The 19,487-nt window shown below is 41.3% G+C and overlaps 1 protein-coding gene across 2 annotated transcripts in view; it reads right to left on the bottom strand.

Moving 5' to 3' along the window:
• Window positions 1–19,487, bottom strand: part of FARS2 (phenylalanyl-tRNA synthetase 2, mitochondrial) — a 377,875-nt gene that overhangs the window by 40,618 nt on the left and 317,770 nt on the right. The gene's annotated exons all lie outside the window — the stretch shown is intronic.

Consider the following 19,487-nt stretch of genomic DNA (forward strand, 5'->3'; position numbering starts at 1 on the left):
CTTTGGCTCTGTATTTTGTACTTATATAGTAGAACATACTAGTGTAATTTTCTACTCATGTAACTTCTATTCATCAGACAGCTTTTAATTCTACATAAAAATAACCTTTTCTTAAACTATCCAAGCCCAATTAATCCCTTGTGCAATGCCAATGAGTACTGTAGAGTTACACCAGAGATGATCTTGGCTCTCTGGGTTTAATTTCAGCCAAGAAGAACTGTATGCTGCTTTGATCTTGAGGTTAATCATCTGCAAATCAGTTAAAAATTAATATTTCATTATTCCAAAGAAAGAAACTCTGATAGTATATGTGAAATATTGGAATTATATCTGATTTAATGTAGGACTATAAGAACATAGGAACAAAATGGATAAGGCCAATAGTCCATCTAGTCCAATATTCTGTCTCAGACAGTGACCGGTACCAGTTCATTCAGGGGAAGGTACACAAAACCCCATAAAGGACAAATATGCAATATCTTGCCTCTGGAGGAAGTTTCTTCCTAATTCCTGTCCGTTAGTGACTGGATTTGTGTCCTGAAGCACAAAGTTTGATATTTATTCAAATATAAATTTAATCTTAAAAATCCATGGAGCTCTTTGGCTCAATATTATCTTGGCTAGGTAATTATTTATACCGTCTGTAAAAAAAAATTCCTTTTATCAATTTTAAATGTGTTTCCTTTTAATTGCATTGACTGTCCCCCTTGTATTTGATAAATAGTAAGTAGCAGCATGCAACCAACCTTCTCTATGATATTATTTTTACTTTCCTCAATCATTTCACCTCTTATTTGCCTCTTCCCTAAACTAGATAGTCCTAATCTTTTAAAAATCTCCTCACTTGCCTCATGTTTCCACACCTGCGATAATTTTTATTCCCTTTCTCTGGACTTTTTCTGCTAAATGTTTTTCAGAACGCAGTGACCAGAAATGAACACACTTCTTAAAGTGTGGCTGCACCATCAATTTATATAATGGCTTTTTAATATTTCCAGTATTATCAGTTTATCCTGTCTTTAATGCATCTTAACTCCTTGTTTGTTTTTAGGACAATTCCCACTGAGAGAAAGGATTGAGTTAGTAGATTGGGCAATGGGGTGGGACTCGGGATATCTGGAGTCTTCTTCCCACTGAGCCACAAATGGGGTGTTTCCAGGGTTTTTATTCCTAAATTTAATAAATTTAGACTGCATCAATGCATACGAGTACCTCAGAATATTCTCACAGATGCGTATTACCTCCATTTAGGTCACATCCATCTACATATTTGATGGCTACTGTTTCCAACCAGTTTACTTGGTTCTAAAATGAGATTCACATGCATGTAGTTTCCAGCATCATTCTACCTTCTTAAAAAATAGGTACAATATTTGTTACCCTCCTGGCTTCTGGGACAGTAGCTAAATTTAAGGAGAGACTGAATTATTTTATTACCAGCCCAGTCACCTCATTCTCAAATTCCTTCAAGATTGTGTCCTGGTGATTTACTGCAGTTTAAATATTTGTTTTAGCACCTTTTTCTTTCACACCTCTGTTTCTGACAGGGTCTCATTTTTATTGTCTCCCTCAGAGCAACTGTTTACGAGTCTGTTCCTATGGTCTCCCATGGGCAAGGCTGATACAAAGAAATCATTTAGTTTCTCTGCAATATCCATATCATCTTTAATTTCTCCTTTTACTTCTTGGTAATCTAGAACAGAGGTGGCCAACCTGAGCCTGAGAAGGAGCCAGAATTTACCAATGTACATTGCCAAAGAGCCAGAGTAACACATCAGCAGCCCCCCACCAGCACCCGCCCCAGCCGCTCCCAGAACTTCCCACCCACCGGCAGCCCCGCCGATCAGCGCCTTCTCCTCCCTCCCCACATCTCCCAATCAGCTGTTTTGTGGTGTGCAGGAGGCTGGGGGGGGGGGAAGAAGAGGAGAGGAAGGGGGAGGAGCAAGGGCACGGCAGGCTCAGGGGAGGGAAGGGGTGGAGTGGGGGCAAGGCCTGTGGCAGAGCCAGGGGTTGAGCAGTGAGCACCCCCCAGCACATTGGAAAGTCGGCGCCTGTACCTCCAGCCCTGGAGTCGGTGCCTGTACAAGGAGCCGCATATTAACTTCTGAAGAGCCGCATGTGGCTCCGGAGCCGCAGGTTGGCCACCCCGATCCAGAATAATTTATCAGGCTTCCTATTTCTGATATTCTTAAAGGAATTATTTGCTTTTATGTCTTCAGTAATTTGCTCTTCAAATTCCCTCTTAACTCTCATAATTTCCATCTCACATTTTGACTGCCATATACCATATATGCCATATATGTTGTAGATAGACATCATGGAGGAAATCCTGGCCCCATTCAAATCAATAGCAGAATTCCCATTGACTTAAATGGGGCTACGATTTCACCCCATGATTTAAAGAAAATGTTAAACATCATCTCATTTCTGTTTATCAAAATTCAGGTAGGATATTTAGTTCAAGCTTGAAAGTTTCGTGTTGTATGAATCATTTTACAGATGTGACATGGGGAAAGACTTTTCCCACAAGCCTGTATTTTCTGACAAACAACAAAACCTTTCCAACTGTAGTGTTGTTGCAGCCCAGGATAAGGTTCCCAGATATGAGAGAATCAGGTAGGTGAGGTAATATCTTTTATTAGACCAACTTCTGTTAGTGGAAAGCACAAACTGGGGCTTGACATGAAGAGCTCTGTATAGCTCAACAGCTTTTACCATCCACCAAGAGAAGCTAGTCCAATGAAAGATATTATCTCACCCATCTCGTCTTTCTCAAAAACCTTCTGAACGTTGTACAGCTAGGGAAACAGGCACAGAAAGATTAATGGCCTGATTTTCAAAGGTGCTCAGTATTCCCAGCTCCCACTGACTCCAACGGAAGTCTTGGGCGCTAGGCACATCTGAAACCTGAGCCATAAGTGACTTGTCCAGGGCCTCACACCAGAGCTGAGATTAGAAATCAGGAGTTCCTTGTCTGACTTCCAACATTTGGGCTCATTCCTCTACGCCATTGCCTTTGGTTTCTCATTCCAAAGATGGAATCTCCAACAGCATAGTGCTCCCTACTTTGCATTGTCACTCTGCTGCTGGTGAATTTTCTGCCCTGGGGGCCTGGCAGCTTGTGTTCTGTCAGCAGAACCCTTGCAGTGAATCAGACCTATACAACTATATGTAGGTTTTGATATCGATATATAAAACCATGCTTTTGTGGTGATACATAAATGTGAATCATCAAATATATATATCTATAAATATTATTATAAAGTGGTGATAGCAAATCTTGCTTTCTGATTGGTCAGAAGTAATGACAATAGACAAGTAACAACACCATAGGTCCAAATCACTGGGTACTACTGTTCCCCCTCTGCCTCTCTCTGTGATCTCGGGTGACAGTACTTATCCTGTCAGCCTCAATTAATTTATCTATGAAAGAGGGCTAACAAGATTTGTCTGCTTAGTATGGATTGACTATAGTTTGTATTGCAAAGCACTTGGATGATGTGAAGAGTTATATAAGTGGTGGTGTTTTATTATTAGGTTTTTAAAACTGAAGTACATCACACAGGGCTTAAATTCGGCCAGAGCTGTCCAGAGTTGAGCTCTGGTAAGTATTTTAAAGTCCCAAGCCCCAGCGCCTCCCCTCAGCGACAGGGCTGAAGCCCATGGGTGAAGAAGCAATGCGTGGGGGGGCAGTGGGCACATACATATCTTCTCCCTTGTTAGCCTTCCCTTGATGCTTCCTCTTTGCAGAGGAATGTTGGTGGGTGTTGGGGGCCAGCGGTGATGCTAGCCAGGTGCTCTCTGCTAGCAGGTCAGTTCCCCCCGTGGGAAACACCTCACTTATTCACAGCTCAAGAATTCCAGAGCAGAGGAGACATGTCAGCTAGTTCTCGCATACAGAATTCCTGCATTGTGCAGATTATTATCTGGACTGTGGTAGCACTCAAAGACTCCATTCAGGATCTGGTCTTCATTGTGCTAGGTACTGTACAAACACACACTTTGCCTGTACAATACACAGCTTAAATTCAGACACGATACGCAAACAATACAGAGAGACCACAGGGAAGACAGGGGTTGTAGTAAAAAGAACGTGATTATTCAGGTAAATTATGTGCACACCTTGGTAATACAGAAGGTTTTAGAGTACTAATGAACTATTTTTCTTCATTTATTTTAAATACAAACTATGGGCCAGATCCTCAGCTGATATAAATCAGTACATCTCCATTGACTTCAGCGAAGGATCTGCCCCAAAAACTCTTTTTGGGCAATTTATCGTGTTTCCTCCCTCCCCCCTTCCCCCTTTTCATTCCGTGTGATAAGAATAAGGGAAATGGTAACAATGAAAAGACATTAAATGAACCAGGTGGCAGCAAATCAGTGGATGATAGACTTTGCAATCCTGCAGTTTGTGGTGAAGGTCTAAGCTGGAGCATTGCAGCCTGTGAGGACTGTTGGGGAGAGGCACAGGAAGTAGCTGCCTGACATTATATCATTAAAAATCTTTATTTGTTTAGTACTTTAGTTTTGTGACATTAAAGCTCCGAAAAGTGTCAGACTGCACACCCTGGAAACTGAGGGTGGGGATAGTGTTCAATGTTGGCCTAACTCTGCTCCCATCAAAGTCACCTGAAAACTCCCAGAGTTAGACCAATGCTGAGCACTTTTGAAAATCTCAGTGAATTCCTGTGTTTGTTAACAGAAGAGGTACCACAAGGGCAGGGCTAATGCAAGTGTCTCCCTACACTGCCCAGCCAGTATGACTCAACCCTAAGTTTGAGGGGACTACCTTTGTGTGTAAAAATCAGTTTTAACAGACAACCGTTGGTGGCCTGCTGATACTTGACACTGGGGCCAAGCGTGAAGGTGGATTTTGAAATGTGGATTCTTGTCCGTTAGGTATTGGACAGAGGCCACCAAATCACTTCATACACAGCAGGCCAACAAACAGCCACCTGAGTGAAAATTCAGGTGGTATTTGAAAGGAGTTTGCTGGCTTCCTGTCAGTCTTCACATCCCCAAATCTGCACGTAATTCGACATGGTAGCACTAGCAGCCTGTAAAAGACATCAGTGGACCTTTCCTGGCCAGGATTTCTTTTTCACTAACCTAGCAGGTTTTTTAATATTGTATTTAGTGATTGGCAGCAACTTTTTACCTGCTGTTCCACTTCCTCTCGAGTGCTGCCAGCCTGTCTCCTCATCAGAGCAGCTCTAACAGTCTGATTTCATTGCACAAAGCAAATTGCTTCAGTGGCCGTGACAATTTTCATACTTTTAGGATTTTAGACAATACAGTTTCTGCTGTAGGACAGCTCTGGGTGCAGTAGGCTTGTTTTCCTTCACGGCAATCAAAATGTTGGTTCTCACTGCTAAGTAAAATATAAAGACATTTAAATTAAGGGCAGGAGGGACTATAAATACAGCACCAGATAAGAACTTTAAATCTTTTTAATGTACCTTTTTAATGTACTTTTTAATGTACCTTCCCTCCAACCATGGTTTACATTCCCTTGAATGTGAATTCTTACAGCTACGAGTTGCTACAGATTCCACAACAAAGGTTGTCCTTTTGAAGGAAGAGTGAGCTAGAAGAAAGAGAGAAGCATCTAGCTGTGCAACAGGCAAATGGCAGCTGCCAAAGAAAAAGCATCTACTGTGGTAGCCTCCAGCACCTTTCATAGCAGGAATCAATAGGGCAATTGAATGTTGCTAGTTCAAATAACAACTGAAATGCAAAGAAGTGTATGGTATTAGAGACGGGAAATAATTAAAAGACACAAAAGCTGTAGGCCTCCAAAGCCTTAGCAATCTCAGTTTTATATTTTCTTGAAAGGAAAGAGAACTGAATTATTCTGCTCAAACCTCAGTGATTATACAGCGGGGGCTGTTTAAAAAATCTACACATAAAATACAAAGGCATTTGACTTTATCACAGTATTCCCGTACTCCCTTGACTTAGCATAGGAAAGGCTATGTCAAATATCACAGCTCAGTAAATGTTGATTTTTTTAAAATAGTGCCAGCTATAAATCCTTTATATTAATGATGTTCTCTTGGCTCCTAAGGAGAACTACAGGGATCAGTTTTCAAAGCACATCTGATAATATACATGTGTAGAGTTTATAATTTGCAAAGGGTTTGGTGGCTGTACACCCCACGCCACACTTGGAAACTTAATTCTAAAAAGGCTGATGAACCTGTGACTGTATTTGGTAGTCTCTAAGGTGCCACAAGTACTCCTTTTTTTTTTGCGAATACAGACTAACAGGGCTGCTACTCTGAAACCTGTATTTTAATAGGTGCTCAACACCTGCATCTTCCATTGACATCAATGGTTTTAATAAGAGATGCTAGTGCTTAGCACCTCTGAAAATCAAGCAGCTAATGACTAGCACAGAGTTCCATTATGCAGTAGTGCCCAGCTCAGAAGTGACCTCTGAACTCTTGCATCTTATTCTAGTTGGGACTAAAAATGTCCCAGAGTTTGTACAATTAGCTCTGTCAGAGATGGCAGGATATACCAAAATTCAGTACCCCCTACAAATTGATTATGGGCTGAGATTTCAGATTCATGGGAGAATGTTTGTTTATCACGCACAAAGGTGTTATAAAGTGAGGCGCATATTCAAAGCCACTGCTGTTATAAGGGAATTACATACTGGGGGAAGGTATCTTCAAATGACAAGATATCTGTTAGTCATTGTCTTGGGCAATGGAGAGGCAAAGGTCTCCTTAGGGTCTGCCTTTGATGGATCAAGGAAAATCCCATGTTTGGACAAAAACTTTGCCTCCATCAAAAAAACAGAGAGAGGAAGGTTTCCATCTTGCTAGATATTTTTTTGTCTTTTGCCTCTGATCATACTTTGTCTCTGTTTCATATCCTTGTAATTTTAAAATGGTTTAGAGTACTAAACGTTTTCACTTAAATTAAGCGTTAGTCTTCTATGGATTTCTATGTTTCTTTGAATTACACACATTTATGGAGCATCGTGGATTTTATGATGCCATGTGTAATGCATTATGTTTTCAGATTTTTGTGCATGTTAAAATTCTGAAGAGGAAGATTAGTGTGTTAATGTGCCTGTGCCCAAGGCAGCTCCTTGGAAAATCTCCGGCGGTGATTTCAGTTACAGTCACCGAATCAGTTTTTAAATTATGAATGGGGGGGAAAATGGGGAGAGGAAATCAGAATTACATGAAAATGACCTCATAGGTATAACTGAAGTGGAAACGTTATTCCCAACATGAAATTTCACCTTGCAATTTTGTGTGTTTATTTCAAAATGTAAATTGTGATATCCAAATCAATATGCGGGGAGAGCCATCATGCATGGATCTGTTTCTTTCACTGCAGAATCACTAGAGCACCATCACTCTGTTCCCTGGACGCTTGTCTATAAATATATTACAAAACACTTCCAGTCACTTACAGTTTACATATGCCAGCGCAGTTAAAGTGAAGTGTGTAGGTTCAATATTTAACAAAGGTTTAATCCCTAGATTTAACTCAATAGAGCGAAGGAGGCCAGGTTCTAGAGGAAATTATTGGATATGGGGAAATGTGGGCGATTCAAGGAATGTAAATGAATGCATTTTTTGAGAGAGAATGTTAAGCATCATTGGCTAGGTAGAAGTGATGAGATTGCATGAAATCCTTGTAGTATTGTAAAAATGTCTACCAGGCAAAACATTAATATTGCAGATATGTATTACAGCTGAATAAAACATTGTGTTTTCATTCATAGGGAGTTGTGTACAACTTGTTCCCATTTACACGGGTTCACACCTTTTGGGTTTTGTGCAAAGAAACCCAAAAAAGCTCAAAGTGAATCTCAGCCAAAATCAAAACATTGAGTTTTTACCTGCTGTTCCCAATCCACACACTAATGTAAATCTGCCCAAGTTCTCTTAAAATTTAGCTTATGTTTACAGAAAGGTTTATGGACATTGGTGATTCTTCCTGCAAAATTGGCCCAAGTTTTGGGATTGTAATGAAATCCCAAACCTGGTGAATTGCGTTTGATTTCAGAGTTAGTTTCAGACAACTAGAGCATATATGACAGTACTATCACTGCTGTCTAGTTTCTAAGCTAAATAACTTGTCAATGGGTGAACACATTTAAGATGTTGGATAAAATTTTCAAAACTAATTTAGGCACTATTGAAAATTGTAGCCATTTTCTATGGGCCTCATTACACTTTTAATTTCACCCGTGTAAATCAGGGGTCAGTAGAGTAATGCCAGAATAGAATCATATCAGTATAGAGTAATACCTGTACTCCCAGAGCAGAAGCAGACCCTATTATTCTTTCCCAATGAAACCTGATTGTGCTCCATATTGTGCATAGAGGAAGATGTACAGGTAACAATGTTACATTAGACTGAGGGATAACCTACAAGGAACCAAAACTTGAATGCTTTGCTAAACCGATACAACAGTTGTGATGACATTGCCTCATTACGGATTTCTGAACACCACCCCATTATTTCTTAGCTGGCATCTCCCTGCTTTGCATGAGTTTGAAAGGTGGGTACTTTCCAAAGCTAAAATGACTATGTCACTCTTGAAGAAAGACTGTCTTCTTCAAAATGATTGTTGCTGTTGGCAGAAGAATTTGAAGCTACGTGATAAACAAAGTATGGTTTGTGAATGATCCTCTCATTGTGGTAACTGACATGAAATAGGTCATTATGTGTCTAGCAGACAAATGTAACAGATACTAGATTTTGCTTGAATTATAAAGAAGACCTCAGCACAGATATCACTTGAATGTATTTTTCAGAAGTCACTTATCTTCCAAAAGAAAGGAAGTCTATGCTTAGAGCCCTAGACAAGAACTCAATATCAGGCATGAAAAAATCAGAGTTCTATCTATTTTTATTACGATAATGTTGGAGAGCAATAGAGAGGAAAAATCTACGGTGTGTTGAGACTGATGACTAAGTGCTGGCCTTGAGAATTATAGATGCTGTATGTGTGGTGCACTTTAGTTTTCCTGCGTCTCTAAAAAACTGCAGTGTTCATCCTGCAGGTGCCTATTGTTCCATTTTAAAAAACTTAACTGAAAAGGGCACTTAAGGAGAGCAGGCATATACTGTATTCAAAGGCAAAATCAATTTTGATATTGTGGAAAAGGCCAGGCCTGGATGATATTTTTGTTATTTATGACAGACGTAGGTGAAATTTCCTCAGGGATAATCAGACATACAGCTTCTGCATTAATAAACAAGAAAAATATCGAATCTGGTAGAACTTTGTCAGCTCCATCCTAATTGTTATGGACTCTGACATATAGTGATTTTGTAGGTGGTACTCTTTCCTCCAAGTCAATGTTGAGCTAAGACTCCACAGAGTGCTCCCCCTTCAGGCACAGAGGTGAGAATCGCTAGGCATATATCAAGCATAAGAAAGAACGCTGCACTAGGCCAACCCTCCTCTGACTAATTACCCATGTAAGGTGTTCTCTCAGTTTGACTGACTGACAACTGTGTTTGGAATCAGCACAGATGCCTTGATAATTCTCCATCCTTTTGTTTGAGGAGCTACAGCTTTCAAGACTCAAGTTGGTGGCTCAGATATTTCCCAGACAGAATCATTTTGCCATCAGCATTTGTTTTGATTAAACATCGTATTTCTCATCAGTTCAGTAAAGGGAAGAAAATAGGGTTCCTAATGTTAATATAACAGCATTTTTCATTATGGTAAAACAACTATCCAGAGAAAGCAGTATCCATATCATGGTGGACAAGAGCTATTTTAACTTTCCACAGGGAAGAGAACCCGTTGTAGCACAACAAAGTAATATCATGGCATATAAGAATAAAGATTAAGGGTTGACAGCAGGCTTTCTATGCCCTTTCTTCAGATTCTTAGCATACAACATACATAATTTTTTCTATGCGATTTTCAGACACAGATTGCAGGTTATAAGGCCTGCAGCTATACCCCTTTTTTCTGTGATCCTGTCAGGTATTATTAAATAAGCAGGGCAGGGCTGAGTGAGTACATGGATGGGAGATCTACAGGAAGCACCTACAGTAGATGCTATAGGAAGTGCTGATAGGGAACAAGTAGATGACACTCTTCCCTCGAGTCAGTACAGACCTATTTCCCTAGCATGTTGTTCGGACGCTCTGTACTGCCATCATTTAGACAAAACCAAATACTGAGCTACTGACCACTTATGGCTGGCCACTGAAGATATCATGGGATTTGCAGAAGGGTTGCAAACTCTGGTGTGCTGATCAAATTACAAGGGCCCTGTGTTCACTTCTATAAGCAGAAGGAAGCCAAAAACCTATCGATCCATCTGAGGGAAGGAAGCAGGGTGTACCACCTCTGTGGCACACTCTCATTCCTTCAAGTCTCTGCACTATGGTGGAGGGGGAGGAGCTGCCCTGATAGATCTCTTCTCCTTCTTATCAACTGGGCAAAACATTCTGAGCTACTGTAGACAGAGACTGCAATGCAGTAGTTTGTGTACCATCCTCCTCTGCCCCTTAAGGGAGCATCTAGGGACAGCAGGAGTAGAGGGAATCCCTGGCAGCATGGCTCTCACGGAGTGTGTTCCGGCCAGGGTGGCAGGGGAGGTGAATACATCTGGTTGCAGTGTGGCGACAATGGGTTTCTGCATGAATGCCCCTTATATCTGCATAGAATTTGGGGAAAATGTTGGAGCAGGGGATCAAACTCCTTACTTCTACTGGGAGGAAAATCCCACCCTCCTAGATGGGAAAGACAAAAAGAAACTACCAGTGTAAACTTGTTGAGTTTCCACTCTTATATTCTGCCCACCTACATTATCCCTGCAGATTCAGCTGGTTTTTGTCATACCTCTTTGCTTCCTTTCCTGTGCTGTTTTGTGGTGTTGCTGGATGCCACTATACAATTCTTGTGTTTCAGCTCAGAGGCTACTGTGAACCACAGGTGGATGAAGCGATCTGATCCCCATATATTGTTTGTATATCAATTTTTAAAGTAGGTAAGACTCTTTGTGATCCTTCAGATGTAAGATGCTATAAAAATGTCAACTCTTATTATTATTAGTCCAGAATTTGATGGAAACACTTTTCAAAAAGTACAACAGGGAAAAAAACCAACCACCAATGAATAGGATTTGTATACCTACACCACAGACAAAATTGACTCCAGTGCATTTCTGCACAAACCTGGATTGTCTTACTCTTACGTACTGTCTGTAATTAGCAGTGTCAGGCAAATAGCCAAGCAAACTTTTATGCATATGGACTGAACTGCCTTGTTTAGAAAAGCAAGTGAGAGAGACCAATATGCTTCTGAATTCTGTTTTCTTGCCCTTTCGTTCTCACAAACCCCATGCTGCCACACTGGAGTCTAAAATTAAAAACTCACTGCATTGGGTTATAGCAGCATCACTTCCCATCTCTCCAGTGGAGGGAGAGTTTAAGCATCACATCCTCAGGGGACAAGAGCACACGAAAATGGCCATTCGCTCTGGATTTCCCTCTCCCCTTTTCCCAACCAGATCTATTTTTCTGGCCTTTTTGGATAGTTACATTAAAAGAGGTTAAATGGACACAGGCTTTATACATGCCTCCCATACCTCCCCCCAGAGGGAGCCAATAAAAAGAAGTAGTGCCAAGCCCTCCTGCTCTGCAGGAGAATGGAAAACATGAACATCCAGCACGAGTGAGATAGTCCTACAGTAATTTGAATACCTGACAACCCAGTTCTTACTACCTCTGCATATCTTCCATTCCTGATCTGGAGATGCTGGCATCAAATTGCATCTTCCAATTAACAGTAAGGACTATGCACTCTGTTCCCACAATAGATTTATGTAATACTAGGGCTTGCCTATACAGGTATTTATTTTAGAATTAACTACTCTGAATTAAATAAGTGTGTGGAGCACTTATTCCAGAATAAGAATGGTGCCTTATTCCAAATAAACTGGATTTAAATAATGTGCAATATGGCACTCTTATTCTGGAATAAGAGCATCCACACATGGTTTTAATCGGAATAGTTAATCTGCTCTAAATTTAAATCCTATCTTAGTATGGATCAATTTTCATTAATTTCTATTTTCATTAAATTAATTTCATGTGTAGACAAGCCCTTAAAATGAAGTCAGTGTGAAATGTTAAGGGAAAGCTATAATGATGTGTTATAATACCCAAAATAATAAATTCATCTAGACAGACATATATTATGCTAGGGTTGACCATGATTACTAATATATTTTTACAAGAAGTTAATCTCCACCTACACTAGATGCTCAGTGGTGTTTAAAATCATTATGTAACATCATTTATGAAACTCCTTTTAATATTGTTCTGAACAAGGTAAGAGTTTGTGAATTGGTTGGGATGTGATGTGTATGTACTGAATTCACTTATGTATTCTGTTTCTGTTGGCAAGAAATTTCTCTCTCTTTGTTATTCTCTTCCTTGCCCAGTACATATTCTCCTCACCTATACGAGTTATTGCCAGTTTGGCTTTCGTAATTGTTTTTTGTTTTTGCTTTTTTTGGGGTGGGGGAGGAGTAAAGAGATTGGCCCAAGCCACAAACTTCAAATCCATACTTTCCCAAGGGATTGTGTGTGGGGGGGTTAGGTTTCAGTTCAGACCATTAAATAGATAAAGACGATCTGTAAATTTTGGATCTGGACCCGAACTTTACCAGAGTGTGAGAGAACTTGGATCTGAAGATTTAGTTTGGGCAGATCCTTGGGAGTTTGGGGTGTTTTTTATTTAAAATGTTGTGGGCATGTTTATTTTGTGAAGGAAAATACACACAACAGCCCCAAATAATTAAATTCCATGAAACCAAGTTCAGTTGCTTGTCAGTCATATACTGGTACAGCTAAACCCAGACACCCCTTCAAAATGTATTTGCCTTTCCTCTGCTGAGAAACACATAAGTTAGGCCTTATCTTCACTACTGGGGAGATCGATGCTGTTGCAATTGATGCAGCGGGTGTTGATTGAGTGGGTCTAGTGAAGACCCATTAAATCTACAGCAGAGTGCTCCCCAGTCGACCCTGGTACTCCAGCTCCCCTAGAAGAGTAAGGGAAGTCGACCGGAGCGCATCTCCCGTCGACGCAGCACAGTGAAGACACCGGGGTAAGTCAACTTAAGTTATGTCAACTCCAGCTACATTATTCACGTAGCTGGATACCATGACTTAAATCGACTTACCCCGGTAGTGAAGAAAAGCCCTTAGAATGGGACACTGGCTTCTTCCACGCTAGGGTTAAGATACTCTTTGCTTGAAGAGCTTGTGGCATAAAGGATACAATTGCTTTAGTAACATTTGACACGTCCATCCACAACCTGCAGTGCTTTTAATGTGCTCAAAATCACTTTATCACTTAAAAAAACAACAGCAAGAACAAATGGCTTCAGTGAGCAGAAAACATCTCTAGGCAGGCCCCTCTGACTTCCTCCTGAACCTGTCCTGTAGCACAGTAGTAGATATGAAAGGTGCTGTCAGGTGACTTAATTGTCACTGACAAAAAATGAAAACAGCAGTGAATGCTTTTTTGCATTCTCTTGATGTTAACCCACTGACCTCAACTGACTTGAGGGTTGCTTTAAAATTCATTGTAGAAACAAAAGACACATTTAGTTGCAGGAATCTGCTGCGTCCCAGAAGCTAATAGCAAGACTTGGCCACTTATGCATGCTTTACATCTTCAACATGCTGTGCAAACATTAACTAATTAATTAATCCTCTCCAGGCCTGTGAGGTACATCAGTAATATTGTATTGAGACAGACAGTTCAATGTTAAAATGTGGCTCTATTCTGAAAAGAGACTAGAAATGGTATCATGGGTCTTTCTGTTTATATATTAAAGATTTCAGAATAAAGTGTTCTTGGATTACAAACAAAAAGATGTTAATTTTTCCTAACTGCCAGCCCTGCAAACTCAGCCTACTCTTTGAGAGCAAAGATAGGCTCTTATTTCTCTCTTTCCAAGCATCATTACTAGTAATAAAAGTTATGCAGGTTACTTACATTTGTGCAGCCATCTTGTCTTTGGATTATGCTCTCAACATCACTTGTTCAACCCCTTCGACTTCAATGGGAGTTGCTGGGTGCTTAGCATTTTTGAAAGTCAAGACACTTATACGAGAGTTAGGGTTCTCATTTTAGAGGCTCAGGTTTGAAAATCTGGCCAACAGTTTTATGTAAACAAAGATCTTGGGTCAGGCACGTAAGGGGTGAGCATGTCACTTTTTAATTCAAAGGGTTTTATTCACACCTTAAGGACAAATAATGTTGAAGTGCAGTTCTGCTCCAAACAGTGACTGTAAAATTACATTGCAAGATCCATGTTTTATTGTGATTTATTGGTTTCTCTTCTTACAAGTAAAAAGGTTTTTCTAATTGACAGTGCCACAAACTCTTCCTTGGATCTGAAAGACATCTGTGTTCTTTCCTGTTCATGCATCAATCCTAGTAATCCTGAAACTGGAGTTTATTTAATAATACTGATAAAGATGCATGAGTCAGAACAGAATGCAACTCACTTTCCCATTGCTGTGTTGGTTCTGCAGTGCTAATTGGAATAAAAACTGTCCCTAAATCAGCGATTTCACTTTGAATACATAATATGAGGCCATCCATTGAGTGCCATTTTTAGATAGTCACTTTTTGAACCTAACTACACTTTGTTAGTCCAGCTGGTAGGGGCAGCTGCAGAAGTAGCCAAAGCAGCAACCTTCAGACATTCAGAGAACTTTCTATAGATTTGCTGTGACTTTCTCAGCCCTTTGCTACAATTCTCCAGCTCCCTCGTAGACTCTTCACCTCAGCTTCAATCCACACCTGCACCTCTTACCGTGTTTTCCTCTGCTTTGTCCCCCTCCTCCTCATTCCCTTCAATGTCCTCTCTCCCTTCACTTACTTTCTATTTATCCGATCCCCTCTGTAAACTCTCTGGGGTAGACACTGTCTTCGTACAGGAGTCTATACTAGCACATTTGGGTGTCATTGCAATATAAATAACAAATCCCAAGTCCTAAATCAATCAATCAATCAATCAGTCATCAAACACACACACAGAGCTGGAAAATATAAAACATATGAGAAGTGTTTTTAAAAAGATAAATGTTTTCCGTTTTCTAGATATCAACTGCTTCTTCAGGCTGTAAAACCCACATATCTTCTGATACTGTGACTTTGAACAGTAGTTATAAGTTCCATTTCAGACACTACATTTGGTTTCCAAATGTTGGCTTATTGTTTGATAGGTAATGAAAAGAGTGGGTTTCATCAGTGAAAGCTACATCATCCTGCATTGCTTGAGCTAGGCACATGCTGCTAACTCAAGACAGGTTATTGACAGGAAACAGCTGTGACTGATTTGTTTCCCCAGCAGATATGGCTACAAGGTGATGATATCAAGCAGTCCCTAACACAGAGTAGTGAGCAAAACAAGAGAAGTAAAACAGAAAAAAATAAAAGAACCCCAGAGTTCGGAAGTGCCACTGAGATCTGTAGCAATTCTTCTTTAAGGGATTTTTTATTTGATTTTTATTTATGCAAATGTTCTGGGTACAGATTTACTCAGCATTTATTAGGGTTTCATTTTCTTTTACATGAGCGCAGTAGGTCTCATGATAAACTGAATAGTTATCAAATTCCGGCATAGCTTCTGTAAGAACTTCTGCACCCTCAGCTGAGATGCTAGTTTGTAATTTCTGCCAATGACACTACTTCACTAGTCCTATGCATCCTCTGATAACCGTACTAGGGAAGTGGCTGTCCATGTTTCCATATGGTGACTTCACTTTCCATACTGAGATCCCCCTCCCACCTAATTGGGATCCCACTCCCATTTAGTACCCTGACCCCTGTTCGTGATTCCCACACTGAGGACATCTGTGTTGAAGGGATTACTTTTCCCTCTGTTTCTTCAGAAGGACAGACAGACACGCACACACAGCAGAGACAAGTCAGAACCCATTGGTTTAGATCAAGTGTCAATCTTCTGCAAATCAACTTTAATTCTGTTGCAAACAGGATCTAAAGAAGCCTCCTTATGGTCATATTCAAAACAACAAAACACTCCCATTTTCTAAATACAAAGCGAACCATGCAATTTAACACTTTACCGAACCAAAGCACAACAATGAAGGAATAGACTCTTGCCTGTGTTTTGAAAGCATCAGAATGAAGAAGTTCAATAACTCATGTCTGGAACTGGATAAAAGTCTTTATTCACCATGCTAGACAGCTGAGGGGAGCATACACACAAAAACACAGGCAAGAATATGTTTTTAACCCTTTTTAAGGATTTCCTGTAGAATGTGTTCACAAAGGGTGAATTTTAATCACTGTGGAAGGCTGGTACAGGGCTCTCTGCACTACTTACGGCCCCCATACAGGCTGAAGTGTTTGTCTATTGGCTGACCTCCTACATGCCATGGTTCTAGACAGACTGTCGTAAAAAGCCACACGGGGGTAGACTGGGAACAGGCCAAGAAATGAGCCTCAAATCCACAATTACATGGATCCAGTAGCTCAGGTAATGCAGATATCTGGTGGGGGCTGCCGAACAGCAATTCTGCACCTGGCTTTGGGTGAAGGGTGCACTCCCCTCCCCGCTTGCAGCACACCACCCTGAAAGAGGATGAATACTTAAGCTCTGCAGGTGAAGTAGGACAAAGGACACAAACTACATCAAAAAGGAATAAAAGCTGCAATGTGCACAACCACAAAGTCTCATTTTGTCTCTTCAAGTGGGTTAAAGGTCGGGAAAAAAGGGTAAGAGATTAATTTATGCATTAACTCTAATGCTTCTTTGCTGCAATGCAGACATAACAGCTTTCTCTACTACAGTCTGTTCTAGTTAGAACTTCCTCAGCTTGAATTCACTATAGCTCAGCCACATAGTGTTCCAATATAGGAATAGCAATGTACCACATCTTAATAATGTCTTTGCTAAATGTCACAAAACTTGCCACCCATCAAGGAACAGAGGTAATTCATTATTGTGCCTCTAGATGTGCAGGCTTAAATTAGACTTCCAACTCTCCTGCTCAAAATAGTGAAACACACCTTACAAAAACAAAAACAAAAAAGGCAAATGTGTTGGAACTGAGGGTAAGTTAGATTCGCCAAGGGACAGATCTATTTGCATGGTCGATTTTCCTGAGGTTTTATTGTTTTAGTGTTTATTGTATTACTCAATACAAATTAATAACAAGCATAACAGCATCTCAACTGCTTGTTGCAAATGACCCATTAAAAATACGAAGCATCTTGTTAACAAAATGCAGTCATCAGAATGCACTGTGAATTCCCACAAACCTGTGTACATTTAAGGTTAGTATATCTCTAATAATAATCAGCAATCTTTCGTTTTCTTAAATGGCTATTATTATATCACTTCCCTCAAAAACTCTTTACTCTCACAGATATGGTGGTTGCTAAAAGAAAGCAGGAGCAGTAGCAGCCAGATTATTCTAGGTTCTTGGGCGGGCATGTGGAGGGGAGGGGCAAAGGCAGCACATTGCCCTGTCAGCTGCAACAGCCTTCACCTTGTGAGCCTGGGAGGCAGGAAGGGTAATGGTGTTATGAACAGCAATAGGGCAAGGGGGAAGTGCAAAGGATTTAGAACAAATAAGGAGCTCAAATTTAGCCACACTCTAGGTGAATTGCTGGCAAGACATTCAGGAAGAAAGGTCAAAGAAACTGAAGCTCATTCTGCTTTCCTCTCTAAGGGTATGTCTATACTATGAAATTAGGTCGATCTTATAGAAGTTGATTTTTAGAAATCAATTTTATACAGTCGATTGCATATGTCCACACTAAGCGCTACTGTGGCTAGCGTCAACTTTCGGAGCGTTGCACTGTGGGTAGCTATCCCACAGTTCCTGCAGTCTCCACTGCCCATGGAATTCTGGGTGGAGCTCCCAATGCCTGATGGAGCAAAAACATAGTTGTAGGTGGTTTTGGATACGTCAGTCACCCCTCCCTCCGTGAAAACAACGGCAGACAATCGTTTCGCGCCTTTTTTCCGTGCAGATGCCATACTGCTGTCAGCAGATGGTGCAGTAGGACTGCTAACTGTCGTCATCATCCACCGCTTCCGCTGCAACTCTGCTCTCCTCATGCCATGAATCAACCTCACAGGTCCTCTTGTCGTTCTGTATCAATATCTATTCTCGTGGCAACCATCGTCATCCACCACTTCCACTGCAACTCTGCTCTCCTGCAGAACCCATGGAGCCCGCTCAGCTCACCGCTGCTGCTGTGAGCATTGCAAACACCTAGCACATTATCCTGCAGCATGTGCAGGACCTGCAAAAGCGGGCGAGGAGGCAACAACAGCATGATCACAATAGTGATGAGGACATGGACACAGACTTCTCTCAAAGCACGGGTCCTGGCAATTTGGACATCATGGTGGTAATGGGGCAGGTTCATGCCATGGAATGCTGATTCTGGGCTCGGGAAACAAGCACAGACTGGTGGGACCAGATAGTCTTGCAGGTTTGGGACGATTCCCAGTGGCTGCGAAACTTTCGCATGTGTAAGGGCACTTTCATGGAACTTTGTGACTTGCTGTCCCCTGCCCTGAAGCACAAGAATACCAAGATGAGAGCAGCCCTCACAGTTGAGAAGCAAGTGGCGATAGCTCTCTGGAAGCTTGCAACGTCAGACAGCTACCGGTAAGTCGGGAATCAATTTGGAGTGGGTAAATCTACTGTGGGGGCTGCTGTGATGCAAGTAGCCAACGCAATCACTGAGCTACTGATATCAAGGGTAGTGACTCTGGGAAATGTGCAGGTCATAGTGGATGGCTTTGCTGCAATGGGGTTTCCTAACTGTGGTGGGCCGATAGATGGAACGCATATCCCTATCTTGGGACCGGACCATCTTGGCAGCCAGTATGTAAACCACAAGGGGTACTTTTCAATGGTGCTGCAAGCACTGGTGGATCACAAGGGACATTTCACCGACATCAGCGTGGGATGGCCAGGAAATGTACATGACGCTTGCATCTTCAGGACTCTGGTCTGTTTGAACAGCTGCAGGAAGGAACTTACTTCCCAGACCAGAAAATTACCGTTGGGGATGTTGAAGTGCCTGTAGTTATCCTTGGGGACCCAGCCTACCCCTTAATGCCATGGCTCATGAAGCCATACACAGGCAGCCTGGACAGTAGTCAGGAGCAGTTCAACTACAGGCTGAGCAAGTGCAGAATGGTGGTAGAATGTGCATTTGGACGTTTAAAAGCTCGCTGGCGCAGTTTACTGACTAGTTAGACCTCAGCAAAACCAATATTCCCACTGTAATTGCTGCTTGCTGTGTGCTCCACAATATCTGTGAAAGTAAGGGGGAGACGTTTATGGTGGGGTGGGAGGTTGAGGCAAATCGCCTGGTGGCCGATTATGCACAGCCAGACACCAGGGCGATTATACAAGCACAGCTGGGCGCCCTGCGCATCAGAGAAGCTTTGAAAACCAGTTTCATGACTGGC

The sequence above is a fragment of the Caretta caretta genome, chromosome 2 (genome assembly GCF_965140235.1).
Source record: "Caretta caretta isolate rCarCar2 chromosome 2, rCarCar1.hap1, whole genome shotgun sequence".
NCBI lineage: Eukaryota > Metazoa > Chordata > Testudines > Cheloniidae > Caretta > Caretta caretta.